This window comes from Pseudophryne corroboree, chromosome 1, assembly GCF_028390025.1.
Source record: "Pseudophryne corroboree isolate aPseCor3 chromosome 1, aPseCor3.hap2, whole genome shotgun sequence".
NCBI lineage: Eukaryota > Metazoa > Chordata > Amphibia > Anura > Myobatrachidae > Pseudophryne > Pseudophryne corroboree.
This window is the reverse complement of record NC_086444.1, coordinates 557,897,392-557,924,361: the sequence shown is the minus strand read 5'-3', so window position 1 is coordinate 557,924,361 and position 26,970 is coordinate 557,897,392. Positions and strand designations below refer to the sequence as shown.

Sequence of the window (26,970 nt, the reverse complement as noted above, 5' to 3'; positions counted from 1 at the left end):
TGTTTCCCAGGTCATATTTTGAATATTTTCTGACCAACCACGAACTAATTTCGATGGTTGGAACAAGAATCTGGTAGTGGATGGGAACAAATGAATATCGATCATTTGCTCACATACATTACCAGATTTTTGTTCCAGCCAGCTAATTTGGTGGTTGGTTGGACAGAAAATATTAAGGTGTATGGCGAGCTTCAATTAAAGGGCATACATCCGAGAAGATAAAAGTGGACGATATGCACAATAAAGTTAAAGAAGGGCATATCGTCCAGTGTATATGCATGATAAAGATGCGTGCTCCCGTGGGTCTTTATTATTTGTCCATATCAACTGAACCATGCAGTCCACTTTAGGCTATATCTTTCATGACTACATGTTCAGGAATGGGAGGTGTGACTTGTCTGGACGATTTCTTTCACTATATCGTTCAGTGTGTATGCTCTATAGCGTTTAGTCTGCTTCTGGAGACATTTCAAGCGAAATTTTTTATCTTTGAGGCAAAATCTTCTCGTCTGTATGCTCCTTTATAGTGGAGAGCTTGCTACAACATACTTTGTTGGGATGTTATATAAGTCCCATGTCTCTAAAGCAGTTGCTCCGTATAATATCGAAACGGCTGTTTTAAGTTGGCCGTTGACAATGTCCTGGAAACTAAATATAACTAGTACAAATCAGGTGATATCAGCATTTCTTCAGGTGCCTCATCCAGGTAGAGCATATAATGGAATAAGACAACTTATATAGTGGCAAAGTTGGCTTCATAGATGGTAATCAAATTGTTAGTACTGTTTAATAATTCATTATGCATGCTTTTTATGTATCTGTTACAATATTTATGTTGAAACAAATATTTCATATAGTTAGATATAGACAGTGTTTTTTTCTGATGGAAAGTGTCAGGAAACCAGCTTTTGTTTTGTATTTTGTAAGTGAATTGCAACAGAGAAGCCACTTCCTTTGTTTCCATGACTTGTTCTTATAACTGGACTTTTGAATATATTCAAGATAATATTAACTAAGTATTTTGTAATTCTCTATCTTCTATATTGTTACATTTTGTAGATATTTAGGGGGTATTTATCAAAGCTCAGAGAGAAAAAAAATTGTGAGATATAAAGTAATAGCCAGTCAGCTTCTATCTTATGTTTTCCAGGCTGTGTTTGAAAAATGACAGTTATGAACTGATTGGTTCGTACTTTATCTCACAATTTTCTCTTTCTCCATGCTGTGATAAATACCCCCATAATGTTATAATTATAACTATAGATCGATTCCAGCAATTGAAAGTAAATACTAAAATATATTTTGAGGAATCCTCTAATCTTCTAGATTCAGTGGATATCACCTTGATAAAGAGTGCACTAAAATAGTGAATTACACAATTATTTTGGCTAGAAATACAAAGGTTATGGGGATGTATTGATCCTCATTTATTTTCACTCTGAAATGTACATATCCAGTATTAGTTCTGGGTACTCATTAGGTGCATTGCTTGGCCTTACATCCCGATAAGCTCACATATGTAAGCTATATTCCTCTTTAAACACCCAGAGCTGGAAGATGTTGTCCTTGGAAAGTTTGCTTCCTAACAGTAGTAGGCACCGTTTGCTTCTAAGCTATTTCACAATATTTTTACCTTTTAACTTACCTGAATTTTTTGGTGCTCTCTTCACCCTCCCTTCAGCCCATTATAACAGGTGAACATTTACTGTTATAATGGGATATAAAAATCTGTGCAACAACTTGCTCACTTTGTTACTCCTACTTAGCAGTGTCCCTGTTTACCACTTTGCCCTCTCCACTGAACTTTGACTATATATATATATATATATATATATATATATTGTACCCTCTTACTATGCACTAATTAATCCATCGTCTTTTACTTTCCTACCCTTCCATTACTTCGTCCCCTCAGTCTTATTTCTTTTGAGAAAATATCCCCTCAGCTCTCTTCTATTCTTTTCTTCAACCTCACACCTTGACCCCATGACAAACAAATTGTTGGAGTAGGCATTTTACTGTCCCCTGGTTGACCATTGAATCACCGCTTTTCTTTCACTCAATTTTCTCCTCCCTTTTGTTTCCAAACCACTTGCATGGCTTTTGTACAACTACCTGACTCTCCTTTGTATCACTTACTCCCTCCCCAACCTTCAGAAATTAGGTTTCTATTGTTCACAGGAACTGTTTACAAGATGTTCCAATTTGTAAAGTGCAACAGAACTTATATATAAGAAACTGTTAATAAATAAATGTAACCAACGAACTACTCAAAGCTAAATCATTGAGTGACTTCTCTCTACTCATGCTCCTTTTGATAGCCTCTTGCCACTTTCCATATAGTTGACCACCGGTTATCCTGGACACCCTTAATCCCGTGGCCTTTGTGTCAATATCCCCTCCTTGTTCCTATCTTACCAAACAAATCTTTGGCATCTCTGCTTCAGGCACTCTTCACCTCCTCTACACTCATCTGGTGGAGTTCCTGTATGCTCTGTTCATGGTCCACCGCAATCTACAAAGTGATCTAATAAGCTAAGTGGAGATGTATCCAGCCATCCAACACAGAGGTTCCCATCCACAGTCCTCAAGGAACACTAATAGTCAAGCTTTTAAGGATATTCATACTTGAGCACAGGTGACTTAATTAGTAAAACCTGGACTGCCCGTATGCCTTGAGGACTGTGGTTGGAAAAGACTGATCTAAAGAGTGGAGAAGTTGGCAACAGCAACACATCAGTGTCAAACTATCATTTTATAGAATGTACTTGATACATGCTAGCTATAAGTAGATTAGTTGCTATAGACAACTTCTGTACTTGTCATCTTCCTCATTCTTTAGCAGGTTTAAAAAATTTGCCCTTTTAATGTGTATCCAACATGGCCTACCACCATAGAGTTTTAATAGCTCCTGCTTAACCACCCAAAGTGACCTTTGCTCATATGGATACTGGAGAAACACTAACATTACTTCTGTTATTTTATGCACATTTTAAAACCTTCTAGAGCAGCTGCATCCATTTTAGGTCTTGTTTGAGAAATTAGCATCATTTGTTTTCAAATTACTTGAGGTATAGTTCATAGTCATGTAGAATTGGTGAATGATACATTGACTGGATATTTGTAATACATATCAATCAAATGTTTAATACTAAAGTTAATCCTTTCATGAAGCATTTTATTAATTTTAATGCAGCATAGAGGTGTTTAAAGTTGTGTTGCTGAAGACCATCTCTTTTGCTCCATGGCTGCACAATGAACCTTTCAGAGAACCTTCTGGATGAGGTTTCTGTGTGGAAGGGTGTGTCTGTTGGCAGGGTTTGCAAATGCAAACAGACGGGGACTTTGGAATCTAGCAAACAGTCCAGTGAGATAAGGTCTTCTCTCAGCAGAGAGACAACTCCCCATCTGAGCAAAGGGAATGTGACCCATTGTTTACGTCAGGTTAGCCTGGTTTTACGGTGTGTGGTTAAAACTGTTTTTCAATGATAAATTATTGAAGGGAGAGCAGAGGAGCATATATGAAACTCAACACTACTTTTTAACAAAATGAAGTCATGTTTTCCTAAAGACAGTTAATTTGTTTCTGAGAGGAAAAATTGTGCAGCATATACATTTTAATATATTAAAATTGTATTCACTAGTAATAGCTCTCATTTCTGCATGATCAGTGTGCCTGTCCACATTACAGTGGAATGATCTCTGAAGCCATGTTGTGTTCAAGCTTTAGGCTTCCAGTGTCTGCATATAAAATGGCTGCTTCTAAAGCTCTGTGAAGCAGTGTCTCCTATCTGGAACATGTGCTAGAATTATTCAGCAGAACAGTTTCTCATTATAGCTGAGAAGAAAGGTCTAAGCTTGGGGGATGGTAGTGGAAAATAACTGGATGGTCTGCTTTTTTTTGTGAAGCGCTTAGAATGCAGGAGTCATCTGCACCATGGAAAAAATGTGTTCAGATGTAATAGACTGTGCAGAGGAGACATAGGGTGGGGCTTCATTTGCTGCTGTAATTTGATCTACAGCAGATAGCAACCTCTTCCATACAGTCCAGGCTTGTGCTCGGAAATAAGAGCTTGAAGTACCTTCATTACAGCTTCTTTTTAACATAGCTAGTGTAAAAGCTCATATTGAGGGCTGGGGAAGACAAGCTGTAGCTTAGGTGAACATGTGTAATACAGAGAATGCTTAGGCTTTTTCAGCAGAGGCTTGTTGCAGCAGGCTGGAGATGATTTTTTTAGCTTGTGCATGCAAATGGACTTCAACTTTAACACTTGTCATACCCAGTAAAGCTTGAGCATAACTTTTGCTGTCACTCCATTAAGCAAGCATATGTAGGTAAGAGTCTAATAAACTGGAAGAGAGATAAAGTACTATCTAATCAGATTCTAATATACATTTTACTGCAGTGTTTGAAAAAATGACAGAAGCTGCTTGGTTGGTACTTTATCTCTCACCAAGCTTTGATAAATACTCCCCAGAATAACTATCAAAACCTTCAAAAATGGTGATGCTGAATATGCAATTGTAATTAGTAGGACAAGGAACAATTTAGTAAACTTAGCCGTTTTAGTTTAACAACATTATATGGACATACAGAAACCCTTAATCAGTGTATGTTCTTTGACACAAGGTAAAGGCACATCCAGTACATAAAAATTATGACCACCAGGCAATTTTATGCAAAGTAGCTCTTCCATAGATAATGCTGAGGTAGGATGCCTGAATCTGTATAAGAATGGAAAGGCAAAGGTATGCAGAGACTAATGACGTATATCACTCAAGAAATAATGGGTAAACAATGCAATATGATGGACTTTGAATGCGGAATGATTGTCAGCGTTCGTAGCAGTGATGCCGGCATTATCAAAATGCCTGCATTGGTGAATTGTTCAAGGGCGGCAGTTGTTAAAGTGTAAACAGTGGACCAGTGGGGAATAAACTGGGTCTGAGTGCAGGGCGAATGGTAGTGTACTGGATGCTTCAACGGAACAGAGAGTGGCCAGACTTGTTCAGTCCCAAAGACGGGCAACAATAAATCAAATTACGGATAATCTGACTCGGGATCCAATTTGCATGGCATCTTAATGAACTGTACATCGCACATTTTATTATATGGGCTACAGAAGCAGAAGGCCTGTCCGTATGTCATTGTTTGCTGAAAACAGGGTGTAATGCCTCCAATTTGCTCAAGAACACAAGAATTGAACAGTAAATGATTGGGAAGAGAGTCATGTGTTCTAACAAATCACATTTTCAATTAGACCATGCAGATGAGGTGAGGATATGGACACAACAGCATAAAAGCAAGGGTCTTTCTTGCATTGACATGACTCGTCAAGCTGGCGGATGCAACGTTATGGAGATGCGGTTCATTGCACTTTGGCTAATATTCCGCACAAAACAAACTGACAGCAGAATTAGATCTTAGAATAATTCAAGCCGTATTAAGGGCAAAAGGTGTCCAACAAAATACTAACCTGATGGTCATAATAATTTGAGCACTCAGAGTATACGAGGTGTGGCTATTAAATATGAGATTGATGCTGTAATTTACGTTTAATTATATTAAGTATATTTTTAACTTCTTTTCCCTTCTTTGTACTTACCTTCTGCATCCACACACCGCTGCATTCTTATTTTTCATTTTTCAATTATCTGTCAGCTGTCTAAAACAGCCTTTGCTGTTTCTCCTTTACCTCGGAACCAAAACGGGTTCTCTTGAGTGCAGATTTGACTTTAGGGAAAAGGAAGAAGTCACACGTGCTAGGTCTGGCGAGTATGGAGGGTGTTCTAGCACTGCAATCTGTTTCTTGGCTGGAACGTTATCCTAATGGAGGATGAAAGCTTTTTTCCACAACTCTGGCCTCTTATTCTTTCCCACAAAAGTTTCTAGAACACTTTTGTAGTAATGTTGATTCACTGTTGCGCCTTCCAGTACCTAGTCTGCCAAAATAACCCCTTTGATATCAAAGAAAACAATTAACATGGCTTTGAGTTTGGATTTGCTTTGATGTGCTTTGTACATTCTTGGTGATGATGTTGTATTCCAATGCATGGACTGACGTTTTCTCTCAGGATTGTACTGGAAGATCCATGTTTCATTACAGGTAATAACTTTTATCTAAAAAATGTGAATCCACTTGAATTTGTTCAAAAATGTTTGTACAAATGTACATTCGATTTTCTTTCTGCTTGGCAATGAGATGCTTTGGAACCACCTTGGCACAAACTTTTGTCATGTTAAGAGCTTGATACAAAAGTTACCTAACTGTTTCTTCGGATTTGAGTTGACGGGCAATTCAAATAATTTTCCAGATTTTTTTCCACATTTTCGCTTGTTTTTGATGTGCAAGGTCTTCAACTTCGACATCCTTATGACCATCGCTAAATCTTTTGTGCCACTCAAACACACGTGCACGTGACATACAATCTGCCCGGTAAGCCTTGTTTAGCATAAAGAAAGGTTCAGTTAACACGTTGATCTACTCTTGAACTAAGCATTTTTTATGATGCATGGTAAAAACACAACTTCTATGAACAGTGTGCAACGGCAAACTTTCCCTTTCATCCACTAGGGGACACTGGAAGCTTACGCTGGGGAATTAGAGGCTAGACTGCTGGGAGATGGCACATGTTAATTAAGAAAAGTGTGTAGCTCCTCACCCTCTAGTTCCCATCTTCCCCCAGTTAGCAAAATGTCCCAAGGGAGAAGGCACACTGGGGCTTGCTCCAGTATCTCTTAGGTATTTTTTTTTCCTTTTCTCTAACATATTGATCACTGCAGCAGGCAGGGATCTGGCAAGGTTACCAGGGCCCACCAAAGCCTCTGTTATACCTCCTAAGGAGCCTGCAGCACCTTCCTAAGGGAGCTAATGGCTCTTCAGCAGCACACTGTACTGCTACCCCCTCCCCCCTCCACATCTATCCAGCTCCCACGGCCAGCACAGGAAGACAGCGTACAGGACAGCGCTGACGGCAGCTTCCCATCACAGCGTGTATAGAGAAGCGCCGTGGGTTTCGGTTCTAGCCGGCTCCGTGGCCGCCTTGTTGGCAGAGTTGGCCGAATCCTGTAGGACAGAACCTACTTGGGCTAAGGACTTAGCCAAGTCCATGGAAGGTCTCGTGACTGTTATTGGGTCTTCAAGTAGACCCTATCCTACTTCTTGCCTTAGACAGAAACGTCCACTTCCTGCAATTCTTCAGTCTGACGAATCAGACGAGGAACAGCTTCACCACAACGACGTGGAGGAAGGCGAATGGGAGGACGTTCTGTTGGAACAAGTACAGGACACAGATTCCGGAGCGTAGGGAGTAGAACCATTGATCCTGGCGGTAAGGAAGGTTCTTAATTTTCCAGAAGATCCTGTACATGAACATGACATGTAAGTGGGTAACTCCACCGCCAGTGGATGCGTCAGTATCTAGACTGTCCAAGAAGACGACCCTACCTGTACCTGGAGCCACGTCACTTAAAGACGCCTCGGATTGTAGACTGGAGGCTACTCTTAAGTCCATTTACTCGGCTGCAGGGGCCCAACTAAGGCCAACTTTGGTAAGTGCATGGGTTAACACTGCCATTGTTAAGTGGGCAGAAGAACTTAGCAGCGGGTTAGACTTTGGCTCTTCGAGAACGGACCTGAGCGTCATCGCTGAACACATACGTGAATCTGCAGGTTATTTGGCTACGGCTGCTAAGGACATCAGCTTAATTAGTTCTAGGATTTCTGCCTCTGCTATTTCCGTGCGTCGTACCCTGTGGCTCCGCTCATGGCATTCGGATACAGAGTCGAAGAAATCGGCAGAGGCTATTCCATTTACAGGCGATATTTTATTTGGACCGGAGTTGGATAAATGAATTTCTCAAGCTACCGGGGGCAAATCCACATTCTTACCATCCGCTCCTCTGCCTGCCAGGCGACCATATACAGGTCCCTCTTTTCAGTCCTTTCGACCCCAACAAGCCTTTCGTAGTAGAGGAAGACTCTTTTCTTCCTAGAACAGAGGAGGCAGAGTCAGAGGTCGCCCAAACCCCGTGGGGGGCGTCGTCCAGAGCCCGAGACAACCGAAAAACAAGTGGCATGACGGGCTGCCGACCCACCTGGGGTTTCCACAGGTGGGTGCACGCCTACGGACATTCCGTCACATTTGGTTACACACATCGGATCCCTGGATTCATTGTTTGGTGTCGCCGGGGTACAAAATAGATTTTTCAGTTTTTCCTCCAAACCGTTTTTTTACAACAGCTCTGCTGTCGCCTCCAGACAAAGCAGTTATATTACAAAAGCTCATACAATCCCTTCTGGTATCAGGGGTGTTTGTACAAGTCCCATTGACGCAGAGCGGTTGAAGTTTCTACTCCAACCTTTTTGTGGTTCCCAAACCAGGCCAATTCTAAACTTAGTCCTTAAACGAGTACCTGACGATTTATCGCTTCAAGATGGAGTCCATTCAGTCTGTGATAGCGAATCTAGAGCCAGGGGAGTACCTGATATCAATGGATATAAAGGATGCGTGCCTACACATCCCCATCTGGGAACCGCATCAAGCCTACCTGCGTTTTACCATTGCATGGGACCACTATCCATTTCGAGCTCTTCCGTTCGGATTATCATCAGCGCCCAGGATCTTAACCAAGGTCATGTTGGTAATGATTGCCCATCTACGATATTTGGGTGTCACCATTGTTCCTTATCTGGACGACTTGTTAATCAAGGCACCAATAGAGACCACGCTTCTGGACCATGCATCATTGACGTACCAGACTCTAATACGACATGGATGGATCATCAATTTCGACAAATCTCAACTGATCCCGTCTCAGCGTCTTCGCTTTCTGGGTTTAATTCTTGACGCGTTTCTACAGAGAATCATTCGTCCTATGGACAAAGCTCAAGACATCCGTCAAATGGTCCAGAAGGTTTTACAACCCAAGTGGGTATCGTTACACCTTTATATTCGCCTCTTGGGGAAGATGATGGCGGCCTTCGAAGCACTGCAGTTAGGCCGTTTCCACTCCAGACTATTTCAACTAGACCTTCTGTCTCAATGGTCAGGCTCTCACCTGCAACTACATCGTTTGGTCCGCTTATCTCCTCGGACACGGCTGTCGCTTCTCTGGTGGCTCCAAATCTGCAACCTGATAGCGGGCCGTAGTTTCGGAATTTGGAACTGGACGATTCAAATGACGGACTCCAAGGTTCGGTGGCAGTTGTCCTGGAGTATCACTTTCAAGAAAGATGGTCGACCCTGGAAATCCGGGTTCCCCATAAACGTACTGGAACTCAGGGCGATCTACAACAGGCTGACAGCAGCTTCCAATCTTCTTCTTTGAAATCGTCCTGTTCGGGTACAATCCGAGAATGCAACGGCTGTTGCATACATAATCAGGCAAGGCGGAGCTCGCAGTCGCATGGCGATGTGGGAGACCTCCCGGATTTTGCAATGGTCAGAGAGAATCACCCGATTTATATCTGCCGTGTTCATTCCAGGCGTAGAATACTGGGAGGCGGATTATCTCAGCTGTCAGGACATTCATCTGGGAGAGTGGGCTCTGCATCCGGAGGTGTTCCAGAGCCTCGTTCAAAGGTGGGGATATCCTCAGATCAACCTCATGGCGTTTAAGGTTTAATCATCAACTACCAAGGTACGTGTCCAGAACAAGAGATTCAGCGGCAGAGACAGTGGATGCCCTCATGACCCCCTGGAATTTTGATCTGGTGTACGTGTTTCCACCCATTCCGCTTCTCCCTCGGGTTCTCAAACGCATAAAACGAGAGTCAGTCAGAGTCATTCTGGTAGCACCAGACTGGCCTCTGAGAATCTGGTACACGGATCTTCAACTCCTTCTGGCAGACGAACTGTGGGCGCTACCACTCCGACCAGATCTTCTACGTCAAGGTCCTTTTCTACACCCCAACTTAACACAACTAAGTTTGACGAGGTGGCTGTTGAGACTGCTATTCTAAGAAGTAGGGGCATTCCAGACTCCGTCATTCCTACCATGTTACGGGCCAGGAAGCTGATTACGGCGGCTCATTATCACCACATCTGGCGCTCTTACGTTTCCTGGTGTCAGGGTCGGCATATCCCTACCAAATCTTTTCGACTATCCAGACTATTACTCTTTCTTCAAAACGGATTAGATGCTGGTCTCCGTTTAGGTTCTTTTAAAGGTACAGATTTCTGCTCTCTCTCCATTTTCTTCCATCGTCGTTTGGCACTTTTACCAGAAGTACAAATGTTTCTCCAGGGAGCACTCAGAATGCAGCCTCCTAACCAATAAACTGCTTTTAAATGTAATCTGGGTTAAATAACCAAGGTTGCGTCTTTCACACTGCAAGTCCAGAAATTCTGGAGGTGCAGCTTGCTAGAGAGCATTTACTAATCTATCCTCCAGTACCAATCATTGTGGATTGTTTTCTATTTAGACTTCACAACAAGTTAGCTATAACTCTAATTTTTTTTTAATGAGCAAGCTTCCTTCTTGCCATTGCTACTTGCTTTACTTATTTCTGCAAACTAAAGGTGTGTACACCCAGTGAGATCCTTGCTATGACCAATTTTGACTATGGGACTTCCCTTGAAATCCCCCAGAGCACAGATAGTACAGATTTTGTCAGTGTACGATTTTGACTGAGTGCCAATTTTGATTATACTTTGTACTAGATAGACTGTGCAGGTAAGTCAATCTTGACTATCTAGCCTTGCAATACCGACCCCACGGGAGTGCGCATTGGGATCACATCAGTATCGCAAGATGCATAACACCTTGAGATATGCATTAACTTTCCTTTAAGATTTATCTCACCGTGTTTACACACCTTTAGTCTTGGACTATATAGTCTAAATCTAGCTAAAAGTTATGTTTTGGCCTTGAATCTGGGAGAATCATAGGGGCTAATTCAGTAGTTTTAACCTGTGGCTACCAGTAAGGGACGCTAAATAGCAAATTAATTGTTACTCCGTTTCGCCTCCTGGTAGCCATGGGGGTGACGTTCCTTCATGCAGCCTCCTAAGGTGTGAGAAGAAATGTGCACTAAGTCAGCACTATCAACGTTCAAATAGGAGTTTGGGCACCCAAAGCGGGACTTTATATGGGTTTAGCTTTTTTATGTGGCTAAACCCTGTCTGGGCGCTGTAGGCATGGATGCTCAAACACAATTGTGACAATTGTTTGGGTATCGATACTTTCCTGATACTTTCCTGTAATGAGGGGGGCATTCAATTGTTTGGGGCACCCTCATTTTTATTTATTATTATTATTATTATTATTATTTACACTTTTTGCATATAAAAAAGTAGCTGATTGTATAATATGAGAGGAAGTGGTTACACTTAATTACTACAGAAAGGAGTCCTCTAACTCATGCAGCATCCCTACCAGAAAATTGAGGACAGAAGGCTTAAAGTAGACAAAGCTGACATGAAATCTAGTTAATACTACTAAACATTGACAATGAAATTTTAATGTTCAGCAGAGTGGGCCATTATTTAGCTTCTTTATATATTAACATACATGTGACAAAAAACAAGATTATTAACATGCAGGTAAAGGGGTAAGCTTAGCATTTTTATGAATACAGCAGTTTTGTAACAGATTACTTATTGGTACAGCTATTTTGCAATGGTGCAAGCTATGTTCTGGGTCTGTATGACTCGGTCAAACCGCAAATTTTGTTTTTTTGGATGTTGGGTCTGTAAGATTTTTGAGTAGAAGTATAGAAAGATGTTAATGTAAGTTTTGCATGTAGGCAACAAGAGAGCCTTGTTACATTTAGGGAATTCTGCAACTTCAAGTGTAACAGAAAGGGAACAAGTTATGAGTGATGGATAAGAGGTACAGGTCTTGGCCTGAGCAGAGGAGTCGGACTGGAAGATTTATTTTGTGAGAGAGCACAGATAACCAGTGTACTGTAGACACTAGCGTAGCAGCAGTAGAAGAAATTTCTGCTTTAGTATAGGCACTGCATTCATTGTCTTGTGTGAGAAACACTTGTATTTTGGAGATTTTCTTTAGAATGTGAGAAGCCTGAAGAGGATGTATGGATTGAAATTTCATCTGCACAGAGGTAACAATGAATCCCAAGAAGTACTGTATATTCTGGCCATACACAATTTTCTGTACAGCCAACCAACCAACCAATTTGCTTGTAGGAACGAAAATCTGGTAATGTATTGGAGCAAATGACAAGTGACCATTTGCTCCTAAACACTGGAAAATTGACATAAATGGTCAGTCGGAGGTATTGGTTTAAATCCGTTTGAATTAACAAATTTCTATGAATGACTGTTTTTGTATGTTTTTCAGCATTTGGGAGCTTATTGTCGATACCTGTAGTTATTTTCTCCCGTACATTACCAGATTTACGTTCTCAGCAGTTAATTGGTTGGACAGAAAATCTTCAGGCGTATGACCACCAGTAAATGTAGAGGTGGTTGATCCAGAAATATGATCACTCAATTTTCTGATAAGTATGATAACAACTATGGTAATTCATTGTCCTGAGTTGAAATTAATGCAGCACTTGTATGAGAAATCGACTGTGTCAAACAGCAGAGATGAAGGAGAATTAGGAGCAGGTAGTGGCCTTTAGACTTCATGAGAGGATAGGTAGTAAAGTTGGATGAGAAAATGAGACTTTTGTAAGATCAAATGAGAAGAGTGTGTAAGAAAGCAGTTGGGCAGATGGTTGTTGATGGAAAAGAATACTATTATATGGTGGATCTTACCAATTTTGTCCTTGAAGTACAAAACGGGTGAATTTCTGGAAGTTCAGAGAATAAGGAGATTTAAAAAAAAAATGTGAAAGTTTGTTTCTTGGACAATAGAGTGTGATTGATGTTCACAAGAAAATAAGTGCAACCATTTGAGTAAGGTCTGAAACTAGGTTGTGAGCGAGAAGTTGATGTCGCAGATCAGAACAGGACTTATATTGTTATGGGTATGAAGATGAAAGTTTGAATCTGAGTGAAATGTTAAAATGGAGAGAGTATGCATAGTATCAGGTGATGGTGTGGAAAAATCAAAGAAATGTGAAATAGAACAAATTTGGGCCATTAGGATGAATAGAAAAGCCAGTCTTGGAAATAAGGTTGCAGAAAATAGGTAGCAGAAGTTGAATGTTGCTTATTAATGTTACAATTACCCAGGTAATTGTGGGGATGTCACAATAAGGAATGAAGGCAGTAGATGGAGAATGTTCAAGAATTATTCGGGTAATCCAAGGAGACAATCACTCACAGTAAAGGGGGGTACTCACGGAGCGATCGCTGCTTAAAATCTAAGCAATCTGACTAGATTGCTTAGATTTTAAGCACGATCGCTCCGTGTGTAGCCCCCTCAGCGATAGCGATGCGCAGCCCCGCGCATCGCTATCGCTGCTGCTAGATTGGCCTGCATGCAGGCCAATCTAGCGGGTCGCTCACTTCACCCGCTGGGTGAAGTGAGCGGCCCCCCCGTCTCCCCCCGCACGCTCAGCACAGATCGCGCTGTGCTGAGCGCCGGGAGAGGTGTGCTGAGCGGTTCGCTCAGCACACATCTCTCTGCCATCGGCCAGTGAGTACTGGCCTTAACATTAGAGAGAAGTGGCTGTAACTCTAGATTGTATGTGTTTCAAAAGCGAGTACTATGGGTTAAAGAGCAGGTGAAAGAATCTTGGGGTCGATTCAATTTGGCAACTTATGAATAGCGCCGGGAATTAGCTCCCGACGCTATTCAATTCAGCTGCTAGTTACCCGCAATTGTCGGGAATTCTTCTCTCATGCCCGGGGGATGAGAGAAGAAACCCGACAAAAGTGCTGCCTCGCGGCCGGCGCGAGGCTGATTCTGTCGGGAATCAGCCTCGCGCCAGGGAGTTAAGTCGGAGAATGCCCGTTCTCCCCACAATTCAACCTGTTTAGTCGGCGAGAACGGGCCATCGCCGACTTAACTGGAGCTGAATTGAATAGCGGCGGGAGCTAATTCCCGGCGCTATTCATAAGTTGCCGAATTGAATCGCCCCCCCTTTGAATGTGCAACATGGGAAAGTCCAATCCTATCTACTTTATGCTTCTAGGTCTGACTACTGTGTAAACTGTCTGCAACTAAAGTATGGCCTAAGTTACATTTGGGTTATTTCAAAACGAAGTTGTTTGAGGGGAGCAGGCCATAGATAAAGTTTAGTTTGTTGCACACAGGGCATACTTGCCATAAGGCAAGTTTTAAAATGTTGAAAAGGATGGAAGACAGGATATGTTGGGGCTAGGTGGACATCTGTAGTGAGCATAAATTGCATCGGGGTTGTAGGGGGCTGTATCTGGCTGCTAGAAGCGGCAGTATTAGTAGGTAGAGGAGATGGTTGAAAAGGTTTAGGCTACAGATGGAGCCGCACTCATCCAGTGCGGCTCTATCGCATACGTGCACTTTGGGCGTGACTAGGCGATCCATCCTCCCAGCCCCGCCGGGAGTGCACAGAGACTCTCCCATTCTAGTGAATGGGGCGCGTGCATGTCACGGATAGGCACAGTCAGGGCCACAATTAGCGTGGCTCCATTTGTATATACTAAATTGAATAGCTGATTTAATACATGGGGTATTTATAAAATCATGGAGAGAGATAAAACACTAACCAATCAATCAGGTTCTAACTGTTATGTTACAGGAGTTATTTTAAAAATGACAGCCAATTGAATTTACTCCTAATTAGCAGAAAATCACAGCTAGAATGGGGCCAAGGAACTGCCAATCCCAATCAGTATCTGGCTGGTATCAGTCAGTGGTAATCGTTCAACCACATTATTTGTGAAGAATGAGGACAAAACTGACCACAGCTTACCATATCTCAGGTCAAGCAAGTCTTGTTGACGTTGGTTTCTATAGCTCTTAACCAAAGAACTATAGAAACCAATGCCGCATGCTATATTTTAATTTTAAAGTAGGACAGGCAGTCAAAAGATAAGTACAAGGTCACAACTGGGTTCACAGTTGGCCTTCAACAGATTGGCCTGTTTTTTTGTTGTTGTTGTTGTTGTGTTTTTTTTAGATATACAGTATATTATGTAAATCCAGCATGATCTTTCTTGGGAACAAATCTGTACATAAGGAGGCAATCAATCCACATATGTGTCATGTTTTACTGGGCATTCTTTTGGTTTTACAGTGATGCAAATTGCCATTAAAGCATTCACCACTGACCATTCAGAGGCAGGAAATGTTTGCAATAAGCCATCAGCAACAGAGAAACCACATCCTGTTTTAGCAAGGCTTGTGTAGCTGGACTTTCATGTCTTCATTTATAGTAAACTTTAGTAATTAGCAGTTCAATTAATACTCCATTACAAATCTAACATTTGATGCTAATTTTTTCAACTCTGCGACTTGGATTTTAGAGATTACGGCATCTTTCGTTCAAACATATGAATCTATGTTTAGTTGTTTGCATGTGTGCTACATTGTTAACTTTTTTTTTTGTTCTGATGCTCTTAAGATTTTGGTGCACATTTCATTAGGCTTGACATTTGTCTCCAGTAAATGGAGCCATCATCACTGCCTCTATACCAACACTTGAACCGACTTTTTAATAGTGTCCTTTGGGCACAATGACAATTGGAAAATATAGCTCATACAGTGGGAAATTCAATTGATCAGCATCTTTGTGATGTGCCGTTACAGAACAGCATATTAAGGTCGATTCAATTAAACGCGATGTTAATAGCTCCAGGAAGGAGGTCCTGAAGCTATTCAATTAGTCGTGCTATTAAGGCTGACCAGAAGAATTCTGCTCATACCCCTCCTGAGGTGCGAGCAGAAATCCGGCTAAACTAGTGCCGCAATGCTGTTTCCTGCCTTTTAGCGCGGCACACACTTAAGTCATAGAATGTTTGTTCCTGTGACTTAACACCCAGCTTAAGGTGCAAGAACTGGCTTCTCCTGACTAACAATGTGGCCAATTAAATAGCTCCACGACCTCCTTCAGTCACTTTTTTGACCACTTATTTTTAATTGTAGTAGTTTTAGCTAAATTAATTAGTAGTCAAGAATACCTACAAAAGATAGCTTGTTCTATAAACTATTTTCTTATCATGCCCATTTTATCTAGTAGAGACCCATGGTTTGCACCTTTCCGTTGGCATCATCAAAGTAACTTATGTAGCCCAGACAGTGGCTCTGTCTAGAGAGAGATCCTGCTAACCTTGGTTTTATGTCTGAACCTCCTTAGTCACACCTTAGTGTTTTTAGGTGTGATTTGCATTTTGGATGATTCGTAATCATGACTGTATTCTGGTTTGTGGCACTTTATTGGAAGTCATTGCACCCCTCATACTTTTTAAAGCTTGGCGAGAAATAAAGTACCAACCAATCAGCTTCTATCTCCTTGTGTCTTCAAGGTTTGATTTGTCTTTCCCACAGTAACTACAGAAGAAACACTTGGTAATTGGTGTGTGATGCAGTTAATTTGCCAGCAGTCAGGATACCTGCCAGAATCCTGATTGCTGACAATACAGACAGCTGGAATCCCGGCTCACAGGGGCTATTCCCACTCGTAGGTGTCCACAACACCCATAGAGTGGGAGTAGAACCTGTGTTGAGCGCAGCGAGGCCATAAGGGGGCTCTTTGCGCTTGCCCCACTGCTGGCATACTGACGGCCGGGATGCCATTGACGGTATACTGACGGCCGGCATCCCGACCATCGGTAAATCATACTGAACCCATTGGTGTAACTGCATATCAAGGATTGCTTCCTCATGCAATCAATGTAAAAAGTGATAAAGTGGAGATGGATGAAGACTGATAAATGACCAGACAATCACTGTCCTAAATGCCATGTAACAGTCTGTGTTTAAAAATGACAGAAATACCACTTTTACACCAAAAACTGAGGTTCTACACAGTTCCAACCTGGGTCAGAGCCTGTTTACACTGCATATTGGATCTGGGTTATTCCTGGGTCAGCGCCATTTACGCTGAACCCGAGTCTGCCCTGCATGTCATTTACAGACCCTTCCTTGAGGCGGACCTCTGCATACACAGTCGGCAGCTTTTAAGCCTAACCTGGGTCGGATAACCTGGGTTGAGCTGTTTACACTGCACTGTTACCTGGGTCCAACCTAGTAGCTACCAGGGTCTGATTCCCTTGTCACTCGACCTGGGTAATTTTTCAAGGGCCCATTAACACAAAGCTGTGACCTGGGTTGACCCAGCAATTACCCAGGTCAAAAGCACGTTGTAAAAGAGGTATTAGTAGCTGGTTGGCTGGTCATTTATCACTCTTTATCCATCTCTACTTTATAACTTTTTAAGGCTTAATTTGGGCCTTAGTGACAAGAATATGGGTACTGGGAATGGCAAGTTTACTTGGTGCCAGGAAATGAAACCATACTAATCTGTGGAAAGGAATTAGGCATGACTAGCTGTAAGCAAATATAGGGCATACAGGAGTAAGGGCAGAGCATATGAACAAAGTTTAGGTTAATGAACTGTCCTGGATTAACAGATGATAATACTGATTACCTCTTTGGTAATAGGATTTTTTTCAGGTGAGGTCACTGCGAACCTTGATGCAGCTCATGGTTTCCTAATGAATTTATATTTGATGCAAGCAATTTTAGGAGAACTTGAGCTGGTTTTGGTTACAAATCTACATAAACCCCAAAGGAAAAAGCTTTCGCCTAACTTGGATAATGCTTCTGAAAAGCTTATGTCTACAGATTAATTATGGTACATAGCACTTTTCATATAAATATTTATATTTAATTAGGATGCTTGGTCCTTATGCCAGTCTACAAAAGTGTATTCCATGAACATCTTCTATTGTAGTTGTTCATTTTTATACCAAGTGCAGTTTTAATTTGTCTCGAATTAAGAAAAATATACTTTATTTGGGCACAATTCATACTACATCAAGGTTTAGTATTGAAGAGCAACCTTCCTTAAATTGCCTTCTGTTCATTATTATGCTTGGTGGCTTTAAAAAGTTTTTATTGCTGCAGACATTTTTTGCGGTATTCAAATGATTGATCACGCCCAATCTTCTTTCAAAAGTTATCCCCATTATCGCACATATCGTACCCATAGTGATCCGGTTTAGCTGCGTAAAGGGTTAGGGCGCCTCGCAAGCTGAAATTATTATACCACGCCCATCATTAGAAACGAGTGTGGAAGGTGGTGGAAAGAATTGAATATCACCCTTTGTTTTCCTGAGCAATGAAGAGTACCTTTCTACGTAACCCTCTGTGATGAGTGTACCTCTTAGCAGGATTTGCTCATGCAGACAGACAAGGCTTGGTGATTAATAAATATACAGGATTAGGAGAGCCACACTATTTTCTTGTTTTTGGTGATTGTTTAGGCTTGCAGTCAGATGGTATCCTATCTTCGCATTAAAAGGACAGCCTATTTTAACACTGGAGCTATATTTCTGCTTTGAAGATTATTATTATTATTTTGTGCAGGTATAGTTAATCTAGTGGTTTCATGTGTCTGCTTTCAACATTTTTTACATGTCAGGAATTGACCAAAAATATTTTACCAAGCTAAAAACATGTTCTACAAATCATTAACTCTTGTTTTTTCCTGAAATAAATAAATTGTAACATATCTCTTTAAGGAAGAATTATGTTGACAAGTGAGGAAGGTTTCTGCTTGAGCAGTGTGCGGTGTCCAGATAAGACTGGAATGATGTGAAGCCATGTTGTGTTGAGGCACAAGCTTTGTTTCTGTATTCACTGAGTTAAAATGGCTGCTTCTAAACCTCTGAGGACTTAACTGCATAATGACAGCTTCTGTGAAGCGGTGTCTCCTAGCTCTGGAACATGTGCTAGAAATATTCAGCAGAGCAGTGTCTCTATTAGCTAGTAAGAAAGGTCTAAGCTTGGGGGATGGTAGAGGAAAAAAACTGGATGATCTGCTTTTCTGTGAAGTGCTTAGAATGCAGGAGTCATCTGCACCTTGGAAAAAAAATGTATTGAGATGTAATGGATTGTGCTGAAGAGGCATGGGCTGGGATTCATTTTGCTGCTGTAATTTGATCTACAGCAGATATAAACCTATTCCACACAATCGAGTCTTGTGCTCTGAAGTAAAAGCTTGATATATCTTGATTACTTCTTGTTTTAAAAATATCCAGTGTATCGGCTCTTATTCATAGGTAGAAAGGAAGCAGGAGTTTAACTGAAAATGTTTGTGAGGACATTAGTCTTTCTCACTAGAGGCTTATTGCAGCACCCCCTTAGTAATCTTAATGCATAGTATATGGAGATAATTTTGAGGCATGAGCTAGTTTATTTTTAACACGTATTCGTCTGAGTAGAGTTTCATTACATATTTTAGCGTCTACTGCACCACGGCTTTTGATCTGCTCTAGGATGAAAGTATTTGTAGAATAATGTAATACCAGAATATACATTTTTATTATTAGAGTGTACCTATCACCTACAGACAGCAGACAAAGGCATGATGGATCAGTGATGGTGCTTAGTGACTTGAGTCTGCATTGTTTCAATACATATTGGCTCGGCACACAAAATGGCTGCTTCTGCTACAGTATATGTAGCTGTTAGGTGCACATTAAGGCCATAAATCTGTTTCTTTATCTTATCAGTATGCTTTTACTCAAACTATTTTGTTTTTATTTAGTGGTTTCAGTTAACTATGACGTAGCCATGAATACTAATAGATGGGTTTTTTTTAAACAATTTTTTATTTTATATACTAAAGTATACCATCAACAATGCATACAAAATACCATAAAAGAAGACTGAAGATACTCAAAAATAATGCACATGGTGCCACAAACATAATCGATACTGATTACATACGAGAGAGACCGAAACGGTGGGCCTTCAGTACACTTTATAAAATGAGCACAAATAGAATATTACTGACAACAAAATCTTAACAATCTCAAAACAGAAAGGGAGACTATAAGTTTTATCCTGGTGCGAACTAACATCGAACCGGAGCGCTTAATAGAACCACTTTAGCATCATTCGAGATAGGAGTACCTAAAATCCCATGTAGTAATGCCCATACATTTTTCCAAAAAGCAGAAACAAGCTGGCTTGACCACCACATGTGAAAGAATGTACCTTCTCCGCAATTTCTCCCATATAAATTAGAGGTTGATGGAAAAATGGCGTGAAGCTTTGATGGAGTTAGGTACCATCTTGTGTAAAAATTATAATCAGTCTCTCTGATGGCCACACTAATACAGGCTTTAGCCGTTCCCACTCTAATGGCGAACCATTCCTCATCTTCAATTGGGGTTGGGAGAGCAGCATCCTATTTGAGCCCATGATGTTCACGGATAAGAGAAGTTGGGGTCAGAATGCAACGTTAAATTACTAATACATGTTTTTTGAACACTTGGGCATACTTCTCTCTCTGAGAGCTGCTAACTTCTAAGAATAATTATTTTGCTATGTTTATACTTTATGGATGGACATGAAGCTGCTCTTTATTCATGTACGTTGGTAACCCACTACTTAAAATTACATCTACAGCTCTTAACATACATGGAAACAGTGCCATGATGGAGTTTCTTTCATTCAGCCTTCTTTTCACTATATATTATGGTTTCCTTTCCTCTCATTGTTCCCAGCCTAATTCAGAAGCCCTGCTATGGTACATTGGGTTGGCCTGTTTGGTTGGACAGACAAGTGTGCAAAGGCCTTACACCAGAATGGAAACAGTAATTTGCAGGAATCTATGATCTGCAAACTTTCTTTGTTCTAGGGAATAGGATTGCCACCTAGCAACAGCATGTGGGTTTAGGGACTGGCCTCCTTTAATTTTGCTGAAGGCAGGGAGGGACATGTTTAACTCCTCTGCCTGCCAGTCTTCAAATTGAAGAGTTGCATGCGCAGATGGGGTGGCAAGTGCACGTTAGTCTCCTTGCTTGTCTACAGGTGATCACAGGTGCTTCACATATTTTTTTGGAAGCTTATGGATTGCATAGGATTTATTCCTGAACATAACTCAAGTTTGCAGAGTACTGTACCATGGCAAGAGAATAAAGAAAAAAGATATATCTTTCAGACATGGAAATCTTTTGCTTATATTATGAATAACAACTCACTGATCCAAACAAGAAAATCAATTCTTGTTAATTTAACAGTCAATACTGGTATATTTTTCAGGTTTCTTTGAGGGTCTGTAAAACCAGAAATATTGACATATGAGGTAAGATATTTGAAGAGAAATCAACGGGTAGTTTGAAAAGTATGCAGACTGTAGGATTTCCTGTATTTTGTCCTCTGCCTGTGGATGCCTAAACAGGGCCTGTTCTTTGTTTTTGGTAAAACCTGTGTACATCTGGGTCTAGTCTCTTGCAGAAAAAAAAGCTACCTGCTCACTTGTGTTTTGGCAAATGACCTGTGAGCTTTATAAATTAACTTAAATTCATACAGAAATTAAAGTTAAGCTGGGTACACACCAATGCAATTGGGCCAATCAGCCAATTTACAGTAAGACCTAGCCGCTTGGATAGATCTCTTGCAAAAATCTATTGTGTGCCATGCAGGTACTGAGATTGAAGCCTCAGTACATGCATGGCTCCAAGAATTCTTGCCATTCACTGATTTTACCATACATACATTGCTTGAGGAAGAGAACCTTGATATACAGTTACATCAATTACCAAGATTTCTCCTAAAATTACTGTGGGGGAAATGTATCAAACTTTGCAGAGATATAAGATAAAGTACCAATCGGCTTCTAACTGCCATTTTTTAAACACTACCTTTAAAATGACCGAAGCTGGTTGGTTGGTACGTTTTCTCTTTCCAAGCTTTGATAAATATCCACCATAGCTTGAATTAGGTCTAAAATGTCTTAATTTGCCATCATAATCACAGCATGTGTGGGCACCTTTTAGAGATTATCTCATTGTTATATAGGGTGATGTTCTGTGGCTCATTTATCATCATAATGAAGTTTTATTATGTTTTGAAAATCTCAAAGATCATTGTAAATTATTCACATCTTGGCAAGTGTTTCTCTTGAAAGCTCTAGTTTATCTCTAGCTAATTGAATATTACTGTATTTCATAATAATCCCTTGGTTTTTTTTCCCCTTTCCATTGTACTTCCATGCCCATTATGAAAATAATTTAAAAAATGTTACTTGCCTAGCCATATTGTAAGCCACTAAAAGTTTTCTATTCCAAAACTAAACCAGCAAGTTCTAGTTGCTTTGTGGCACATATCAGCTTTCTTTGGCCTAAATGTATTTTAAAGGCCTGGTGGGCATAGGGCTTTTTCTGCAATGATGTATAACCACAGCTCACTCCTAGTGTTGCAAATGAACCTCCTGAAAAGTCTTGAGTCTTGTAGTAGAAAAGAAAACATAAGGTGTAGGTTCTTCCAGTTATGGATCAATGGTTGACCATGTCTAGGTTGACATCTGATGATCGAAAGGTTGACATGGAAATGGTCGACACATGAAAACGTTGACATGGCTTTTTAATGTTTGTTTGTTTTTTGGTGTCAGAATGTTCCTTTCAGCACGTAAACTCCCAATTACATTGGATGGTAAAGTATAAAAAAGTTCTGGAAATAGAAAAAAAATTACAAAATAACACGTTGACCTTTTCATGTCAGCCATATGCATTTCGACCATTTCACTGTCGACCTATCATCCGGATACTGTGTCGTCTTGGAGGGAGTCAATGACTTCTGGTTCCATTGCAGTTTATGCTGCATGTGTCAGTGCTCATTGTGTGTACACACGGAGAGATCCTTGCTATGCCCGGTTTTGACTGCGATTTCCCTTGTACTCCTCCAGAGCCCAGACAGCACATATTTTGACTATCTGCACTTTTGATTTTGTCTATGTACGATTACATAGACAAAGACTAAGTGCCAATGTTGACTATATTTTGTACTAAATAGTACACTAGATAGTCAAGATTGACTTTCCTGTACAGTCTTTCTAGCCTTGCAACACCGACCCCATGGGAGTGCGCATCGGGATCGAATCGGTATCGCATGCTTCCTAACACCTGGAGAAATGCACTAACTTTCCTTAAAGTTTTACCTACAGTACATAGTCAAAATCTTACAGATTTAACTCACTGTGTGTACAGGGTGCTATTACTCTGACATTTATATGATAAAACAATGAACTTTGTGTCCTGGAATGGCACCTCCAAACCTTTTGTTGTGGCTATTGTTCTGAAAGAAATTAATATGGTAGATGAAAGATTTGTATTCATTTGACCAGTCGGGAAGAGTGTGGCTCTGGGTTTAGTTGTTCAACAGATGCTTGCAAAGCAGTAGTTTGCCACCTGTGAATTTGATCCTTTGTGTGTCAGATAATGTGTTCTGTTCAGAGAGCTTTTCTATAGCACATGTATTCTCGCTTCCTTTTTTTTTTTTTTTTTCTGACCTAAATTGTAGTCACTGAACTGGGGGCGGGCACTCTGGCAATGAATTGTCTTATTTCACTTCCTGTCTGGCTCAAGAAGAAGAAAATGTTAATTGAAATGTAGTCACAAAGGAGAAAAGATGGCCGAAAAAAAGATAACCTTTTATACTTCACTCTTAAGGCAGTATCCTATTAGCAGCGGTAATTTACTGCTGCTAATTATCTACCTATCCTATTAGTCTCGAAGCCGGTGCTTATTGGGGAAGCCAAATCCCCAATAAGTGCCCATTTTTTTCCATGATGGATGACACAAAAACACACAGGTCTCTGGCTTTTCACGGAGCCAATGTGTTTTTGCGTGAATAGGGGAAAATTGCAACATTAAACAAACAGACTCATAATTGGATAGCCCAAATTGACCAATGGGCTTTTTTCGTGATAAAAGCCCCCCATTCTGGTCTCTACCTGTTTTTTGTTGTCACAATTTCCACTCAAAATGCCATGATATGTTCATAACATGAGATCAATCAAAACAAAATAAGGAAATCGTATAAAGAAAACTGAGAAGTTAATTTCACCTGATTTTAAATAGTTTTGAAGAATCCTATTTCTCTGTAATCCGTAAAACAATAGAATGTGGAAACACTTGTGATGGTCAAATTTCCCTGTTTAACGAGGAGAAAAAAAATGTAAGTGGAAACACTGGTTACATTCTATAGTAAACACATGGGACAACAAGGAGCAGGAATGAATTTTGTCAGCAGGTGACATTGGAGGGCCACCTGTTGCCCATCACTGCTGTAGAAATTTATTAGGACTTTTGGCACCCTTTAGGAATGGGTCACAACACCTTTAGAACTCGTGTGTGTGTGTGTGTGTGTGTGTGTATATCTATCTATCTATCTATCTATCCAAACATACACAATGTCTAAAGGGGGGTACTCACGGGAGAGATGTGTGATGAGCGATCTTAACACAGACCGCTCAGCACACATCTCTCACCCCGCTCAGCACAGCGCGATGTGCTGAGCGAGGGGGAAAGCCGACGGGGGGCCGCTCACTTCACACAACGGTGAAGTGAGCGACTCGCTAGATTGAGCCTGCATGCAGGCTTAATCTAGCATCGGCGATAGCGATGTGCGGGGCCGCGCATCGCTATCGCTGGAGGGCATACACACGGCAGATCCGTGCTTAAAATCTAAGCAATCTAGCAAGATTGCTTAGATTTTAAGCACGGATCTCTCCGTGTGTACCCCCCTTTATGCTTCATCACGTCTCGTATATGTTATTGCCAGGCTTCCTTTGGTAACCTGTATGGTTTTGAACGTACACATAAATTGCTCCACCACACTTAATATTAAATGTAATGCTTCTTGTAAATCTCCTCCCTTTTTTATTATTGCTCTTTTCTCAGAATAGTCTAGAACTGTAATTTTAAGTAGGTTTGATTCTATATTCTGAGAACTACCATGATAGGAATTATGATTTTTTTTCTTCTTCTGTGTAGTTTAAGTAACATTTATTTATACAAACTGATCAAACTAGTTCCTGCAGAAAAGTGAGATAAGTTACTTAGTTTATGACATGGTGCTTTCACCATAAAATTAGAGAGAAGAACATCATAGTCTACAATGAGAGATGGAGGTTGCTATAGTAACATGACTATTATCCATCCTTGTGGTTTTTTATGAAGTTTCTGTGGATACTAAATTAACATATATGATAAGTCTACCCATATGTGATGACAGCACAAGTTCAAATATGCTGATTTTGTAGGATTGCCAAAGGATTAACTTGGGTCCCCTTGTCTGTACCCATATTGGACATAAATCACACCCACCACAAACATACTGTTAAAACATGATGTATCAGAGGCCCATCTGTGAACTAAGAAGTATGCTTCTTATCAAGCTCCTCACAGACCACATTCTATAGGGGGTTTAAAGTTTAAACCCAAATCTCCCCCTGAACCTAATTGGGACTACAAACTTAACACTCTACCTCAGTAGCGCCATCATCTACCTGCAAGTGTCCTCTTCCCAATTCCAGCCATCCTGTGCAGAATCTGGATACATGACACTCTAACCAGGAGCCAATATTATCTCTGCCAGCCTTCTTCCTGCTGGACAAAGGCCATGGTCAGTTGAGATAACTGTGGTGGAACCCAGAGCACACTTAATCATACTCTGTCCTTGCCCATCTGTAAATCAAGAGCCAGTTATGTGGTTAAGGTTGTCCCCAGCCCTCAGGCAACTTACACAGTCCTCTGGTGGCCGATCTAAATATCTAAGAAAAAGATCCCTGTGAAAAGTAGCTGTCTGGAGCCCAAGCATCAACAATCTTTAAAAAAAAAAAAAAAATTTGCCTTCAGGTCTCACACTGTATATGGTCTCTTAAGTCTATATCCTCCCTCCTGAAGTGCTTGTTGCTTTTCCTGATCAAGACTATGACTTGAGGGCACAGTTTCGGTTATTGCTACATGCCTCAACTAGCTTGTTAGCTGTGGATATAATATAATTTACCAACATAACATAAGGATATTTCTTATTGCTCCAGCTCAGTGGGTCCTTTCTTCTATTCAACATTATGGTGGACCAGGACTCTACGTGACTTATCTTCCTATCTGATCTGGGACTTATTCAAATCCTTTATTTTATTCAACAATGCAGAAGGACAAAATGCCGAACCGTAAAGCTAGCCCTCATAATTGTCACCTGACCCTGAATCTGTGAGGCTGAACTCACTGTTAGTTGATATCTGAAGGGTATGATTCTCCCCCACATTACCTGCAGAGAATTCTCCTGAAATTAACTAGCTGTGATTGGCTGTCCATGCCAATATTTAGAGTGCCCGACATACTGTGTAACAGTTCTAGCGAAGTTCGGCATCTGCATGAACATGCTAACATAAACTGGAGGATGCATTTGCATATCAAAGCACTACAAAAGATGACCTCTCCAGATAATGCAGGACTTACTGGCTGTACAAGAATGCCAAGAAGATATTGGGCAAAGAGAAACAACCTGGACCCATATTTCCAGAAACTATTTGTCCTGAAAACTTTGGAAGATCATCTCAACAGAGTCCACTACGCGCTCAAACCAAGGTCTTTGGGTACAGCCCAGCCAAAGTACATTAGATTTTGATTCCACTATTTCTCAAGTAAAAATCATGTCTTAAAAATGTCACTTGATGTCCAGGAAGCTGGACATCAAGCCAGCAACTATAGTTCTTCTTCTTTTTTTTTTTTCATCAATATCATGAGCTCTCAGTGAGGTCACTACAGGAAGCCAGGAATGTGCTTAATCATTTGGGCCGTTCTCGGAAAACTTAGCCAGAGCCCACACACTTCCCTCTCCATGACCACAGAAAGCTCTATACAAGTTCCATATCTTTCCAAACAAAGCCCTCCAGAAACATGATCCCGGCAACTTTGTCTTCACCCTTTTAAAGAAGTCTCCTTCCATTGTGGGAGAGTAATAGATTGTTTTGCTGCTGTAATTCTACATGGCTCTCTTGCTTTCACCCCTACAATCTGAGGGGCATATTTACTAAGGTGTGAGGTTTTTTTTTTAGAAGTGGAGATGTTGCCCATAGCAACCAATCAGGTTCCACTTAACATTTATCT

At 40.8% G+C, this 26,970-nt stretch overlaps 1 protein-coding gene across 5 annotated transcripts in view; it reads left to right on the top strand.

Moving 5' to 3' along the window:
- The window catches only part of ZNF462 (zinc finger protein 462), a 384,254-nt gene that overhangs the window by 271,362 nt on the left and 85,922 nt on the right, over positions 1-26,970 (top strand). The window contains exon 3 of one of the 5 annotated variants that reach the window (XM_063914140.1): positions 21,116-21,158. The exons of the other annotated variants lie outside the window; for them this stretch is intronic. The gene's annotated coding sequence lies outside the window, so the exon portion shown is untranslated. The remainder of the gene's footprint in view (positions 1-21,115; positions 21,159-26,970) is intronic. 5 annotated transcript variants of the gene reach the window in all.